The 5959-nt window shown below is 43.1% G+C and overlaps 1 pseudogene; it reads right to left on the bottom strand.

Moving 5' to 3' along the window:
* Positions 1-226: 226 nt before the first annotated feature.
* Positions 227-1075, bottom strand: LOC142439971 (lysophosphatidylserine lipase ABHD12 pseudogene; annotated as a pseudogene).
* Between the last annotated feature and the right edge of the window lie 4884 nt (positions 1076-5959).

A 5959-nucleotide genomic window follows, 5' to 3' on the forward strand; every position in this document is an offset into this window, starting at 1 on the left:
TTAGGAACTCAGAGGATGTGAGACAGTATCTTTCAAAGTTAGAAAAAAAAAGTGTGGACACATTCAAGACCCACAGCCCTTGAGCCAGCTTGGACTTGCTCAAGCTAATCCGCATGCTGGGTTCCTGAGCAGTACTGATGCGGGGAAAACAGAACCCAGGTGTGAGCCAGCTGGGGAAGAGGGTGGAGGCAGAGGTTTTCATGTTTCTTCTTTATTTTTAATACGATCAGTCCTCAGTGTGATGTTCTTCCTCCAATTTTCCAATGAACTCCGTCAGTATTCATTGAAGCTCAGTGCTCTTAAAGATGTACTTGTGCCTACACCCAAGGTCTGGGTGAAAAGGGATAAACTGACCTTTGAAGTCTTGGAAACTTTGAGATGGTGCAGCAATGCTATAGAGCTTCCTGCCAAGCTGGAAGAGAACAACTGGGTCCTCCTCTGGATGCAGAATGACCAGGGAGCAGGACATGCGTTTCACATTCTCATCATTTGTAAATCTAATTCATTTCACTGCTTGTAATGGAACCCAGAAAAAAGCAGTCAAACCTGGGGAACTATCAACAGATCACTGAAAAGGGATGGCTTTTTGCCTCTTCGTGGATATTGGTGGAAGGAAATTCCAATATAAGGGCACTCGGTGGTGTTTCTCAGTCATGAAGGTGCTGCACCAAATCTGTTGCAACCCCAGCGCCAAGAGAGTAGCCCCAAATGTACTTGGTATTGTCACCACCACACCCCCTCTAATTGAAGGTGACCACATGGTAATCAAGGGAACTCAGCACCTTGTATAGTTGCACCTGGTGATCCCCTCCCCGGGTGCCTTCATTTGCATGGAGGTACAGAATGATAGGCTGGTTAGAAGCCAAGACATCCTTATACCACATCTGCTCCTTTTCGGGGCATTCTTCCACCAGACAGCTGGGTCAGTGTGGCAAACACCTATTGTCACATCTTCCTCTGGCTGAAGGTGATAATTACCGGTGTGATTCAAACCTTGATCCTGAGGTTTCTTCACATCAATGAAATAGGGAACCCTTAACATCAAGAAAATCAGTTTGGCCTGTATTACAGACATAATTTCACAAGAAACAGGATTTTGTAGTTTTGCTTCACCAGAAATACAATTTTGTAATTTTGTAGTTTTGTTTGATCTTATCTTACTAACTGGAGCAGATGAGATCTATCGACACACAGAATCCAGACAGATAAACCCCTCCGGCCCATTAATAAGAGTAGCTGTGTTAGTCAGGGTTCTCTAAAAAAACAAAAGCAGGACACGTGTGTTTGTGTGTGTGTGTGTGATTGTGTGTATTGATAGGTTTATACAGCATGAAAGAATATAAGAACTAAGTAGTCCACACATCAGGACAAAGGACTCAGTTCAACTCTCTTCTATGGAACAATTAACATACTGGAAGCCCTTCAACTCACATGGCCTGCTGTGTTGGATCCAAGGTTGAGGAAGCAGACATCTGAATCTTCCGTAGGGCAATGCAGGCTGAGTTTGCCCACAGACAGCAAACTGCAGGGCAGGTCACCAAGAGTCAGCAGCTCAGGAACTTAGTCAGGCAGGCCTAGATGGAATATTGAACTCAAGCAATGCAAGATGACTGGCACCAGCAGCGTGGCGAAGAAGGTGTTGAAGGAAACTTAAGCTCTAGCAACACACTACATGGGTTGGTTTATTCCACAGATAATGTAGCTCCCAAGTTGAGGCCGAGAACTAGCTTGTTCAATCACCAGAGAGCAAGAGAGATAGGGACAGGCCTTGCCGAGCCATTTATCTCTTTTCCCTCCAATCAAACTGCTACCTAATTAATACAATGTGCTCCTATTGGCCAGGTTGGCATAATAAACCTACCTATCACAGTAGTGTTAGGGGGAAGGGGGGGGAGAAGGGGGAAACCAATCACAATGATCAATGTACAACTCCTCACCCACTACCCCCACCCTCGACTAACAACAGAAATGTGAGTGAATGGGAGACAACAGATGGTGTAAAATATGAAAAAAAATGAAAATAAAAATAAATGATTAATTATCAATGGTTCATGAACATGGGAAGGTGGGGGACAGAGCGGGGGAAAGAACTGATACCTGGGCTCAAGTAGAAAATATTTTAGACTGGGAAAACATCTTTAGCAATGACACATCAGACAAAGGCCTTATTACTAAAATCTACAATTATTTTGCAACCTTACAATAAGGAAAAAAACTAACTGCCCACTAAGGAGGTGGGCAAAGGACCCCAACAGAAGTTCCCCCAGAGAGGAGACGTGAACGGTCAATAAGCATATAAGAAAACGTTCCTGATTATTAGCCATAAGAGAAATGTAAATTAAAAAAAATATGAGATACCACCTAGCACCCTCAAAGATAGGCCAATTCAAAAAATCAGAAAGTAAGTCCTGCAGGGGTGTTGGTGAGAGGAAACCTCGTGGTTCCACTGCCGGTGGACCTGTAGGTACCAACAGCCACTATGGAAATCGATTTGGTGATTTCTAAAACAGATGGAGATTGATCTACCATATGACCCAGCGATCCCCCTAGTGGGCATATACCCAGAAGGGGCAAGACACAAACCATGGTCAGACATCTGTGCTATGTTCATTGCAGCACAGTTTACAATTGCAAAAATTTGGAAACAACCCACATTTCCATCAACATATGAATGGATCAAAAAACTGTGATACATACATACAATGGAGTACTATGCATCTCTAAAAAGCAGCGATGAATGATGAATGCATGAAGCACATAGAAGCATGGGAAGAACTGAAGGAAATTATGCTAAGTGAAGTAAGCAAAGCAAAAAGGACAAGTACAACATGAGTTTGCTGAGGTAAGCTTAAAAACAACAACAAAACCAAAAAATGGGTTATAGGGAAAAAGCTACTATATACATAAATCTCTGGGGTGAAATCCAGCAACTATGGCAGGGGCCAAACCCAATCCAGGGATACATACAGCATCCAACAAATAAGAGGGGAAAATAAAGGGAGGAAGGCTTGGGAGGGGGGAACATGACACTAATTCACCCAAGGGGATGGATTGTTTATGACTCCACAGGAGAGGGAGAGAGAGACCAGGCTTCAGCCCAATTTGCCAAGACGTGAATACAACATAAAGGCATGTACTATGTACTAGGAACCCAATAGAGAGAACTTCAGTGCTAGTTCCAATCCCAACTATGTGGACACACCTCCCTCTCAGAAGAATGCACTTCAGAGGACAGCACTGTGGCTACAGCTTGGGGAGAGGGGCTTGTCTGATCAGAGCACACGGGAAAACAAAAAGGGATGCAGAGGGATGGAAGGACATCTTGGCCCACCAAGCCCTGAGGATAATATTCCTGCTCAGAGCAGACAAAGCACAGAGAGGACCTAAGGGCCAGCCCCACCATGAGACATGCCATCCCTCACAAAATCATAGAGCTGCAGGGGACAGCATTGGAGACATAGTGTTGGAATTGTGCCCAATCTAACCCAATCATGCTGGGCCGAAACACGAAGGGCTTGCTACAGAACAGCAATGGGAGCAAAGTAATGAAATCCCCGGGAAATACCAAAAATAGACCTTGGAGACAGAGTGTGGCACCCATCAGACTTGACTCGAAACAGTCATAAAGGCCAACAAACAAACCTTGAACTATTGATAGGCCTTTCCATTTTTTGTCAGTGACTTTCCTTTTGTTGTTGCTATTGTTTGTTGGTCTTAACCTACTTTGTTGTTTTATTTGGCTTTGCTGTTTTTTGTGCTTATTAATGTTTCTGCATGTTTATCTAGATAAGATAGGCGGGATAAATAATTTGGAGATGAAAAGAATGGGACCAATGGTTCTGGGGGGTGGGGGTGGGAGGTACAGGAGAAAGGGAGGTGGGAGAAAGGAAGGGGTGTGGCAACCAACCCAGGGACCAGGGAATAAGTGAACTAAAATCAATGGAGACAAGGGCGTAGGATGCCTAGCAGGGCTCAGTCAAGGGCAATGTAGCAACGAGGAATTACTAAACCCAAACGAAGGCCAAACATGATGCTGAGACAAAAGGAAAGTAAAAGGAAATAGAAGAAAGATCCAGGAGACAAAAGACACATGTATAGAGGTCTAAATACAGGTATGCACGTATATATATATATATATATATATATATATATATACAACGAGAGGGTAATAGAACAATTTACTCAAATCCATATGTCAAGAAGGTTGCAGGTGGACATTGGGCCTCAACTCAAGTGCTCCAACACAAGAATACTTTGTTCTAATAATCAGACATTCTGTGATGCTCATCTACACGATATGATCACTGAAGACAAGTGGGTGCATAAGCAAATGCAGTGAAGAAACTGATGGTGCCCGACTATCAAAAGATATAGCATCTGAGGTCTTAAAGGCTTGAAGATACACAAATGCCCATCCAGCTGAGAAGCAAAAAAAGCCCACATGGAAGAAGCACCCCCCCCCCATGTAAGCCTATGTGATCATGAGTTGTTGATGGGATCAGGTACCAGGCATCTAAGACCCAGAACAAAATCATACCTAAGGTGAGTGCGGGGGGGGAAGGGGGGTTTGAGCATGGAGTGGAGACCCAATGACCATCTATAGACAATTAGACATCCCCCTACAGAGGAGTCACAGGGAAGAAATGAGGCAGCCAGAGTGCAGTTTAGCACTGATGAAACACACAACTTTCCTCTAGTTCTTTGGTGCTTCCTTGCCCCCACTATCATAACCTCAATTCAACCTTACAAATAAGATTAGACCAGAACATGCACACTGCTACAGACAAGAGCAGCAACACAGGGAATCCAGGATAGATACCACCCTGGCCCCCAAGTGCAAACAATGAGAGTAGGGATACCAGGAGGATTAGGGTAGAGTGAGGGGAGAAAGGGGGGATCCATTACAAGGATCCAACTATAACCCCCTCTCAGGGGAATGAACAATGGGAAAGTGGGTGAGGGGCAATGGAGGACAATGTAAAATATGAAAAGTTAGAGATTATTATCTCTAACTTATCAAGAGTTCAAGAGGGAAGGTAGTGGGGAGGAGGATGGGGGAAGAAATGGGGAGCAGATATCAGGAGTTCACGTGGGAAAAGAATGCTTTGAAAGTGATGACGGCAGTGTATGTGCAAATGTGCTTGACACACTGGATGAATATATGGATTGTTATAAGTTATGTAAGAGCCCCCAATAAAAGTATTTAATAAAAAAGAAGGTGTTTTGTAAATGATTATGGCAACATATTTACAAATGCGCTTGATACAATTGATGTATGGATTGGTATAAGAGCTGTAAGAGCCTCCAATAAAATGATTTCTTTTAAAAAATATAAATAAATAAACCTAACACTTCAGAAAAAAAGAAAATAAGAATGAAGTGAGTGAAAATAAGGGAGAAGCATAGGAGACTATACTTGACCCCATGAGTTTTTCAAATGATATTTGCTAGCAGATTTTATAACAAGCCAATCATCTCCTGTGACCTCACAGAGCTGTTGATGCACATGGGAGGGGGCTTCAGCAGAAGCGCGGACCTCGACCTTGATCCATTCCAGGAGGAGCATCCAGAGGCAACGCGGTCGAGTTCCGAATCAATTTTTCCCATAAGAAATAAATGAAAAGGAATTAATCTGTTCTCAATCACCACATTTTACCCTAACCTTGCCTTTTTATACAAAACATAACACAGGAATTTCAAAGTAAATACATTCAGAGTTAAATAATATAATTTAAATAAGAAGCACAGCATTAAAAACAGTTTTTAACAACTATAATATGGCCCGTACCTTGAGAATGACGGATCTGTGGATACGGATGTAGAGAGAGGTATGCAGAAAGATTCATTGCGTGGAAGGGGAATCCCCTTCCATGAATTCAACTAGTAGCTGCTTTTCAAGCCCCCTTTCCCCCTTCTTGGCTTTGTCTCACTAGGACCTGGCTTTCTTTCTCTAAAAAAA

This window comes from Tenrec ecaudatus, chromosome 2 (genome assembly GCF_050624435.1).
Source record: "Tenrec ecaudatus isolate mTenEca1 chromosome 2, mTenEca1.hap1, whole genome shotgun sequence".
NCBI lineage: Eukaryota > Metazoa > Chordata > Mammalia > Afrosoricida > Tenrecidae > Tenrec > Tenrec ecaudatus.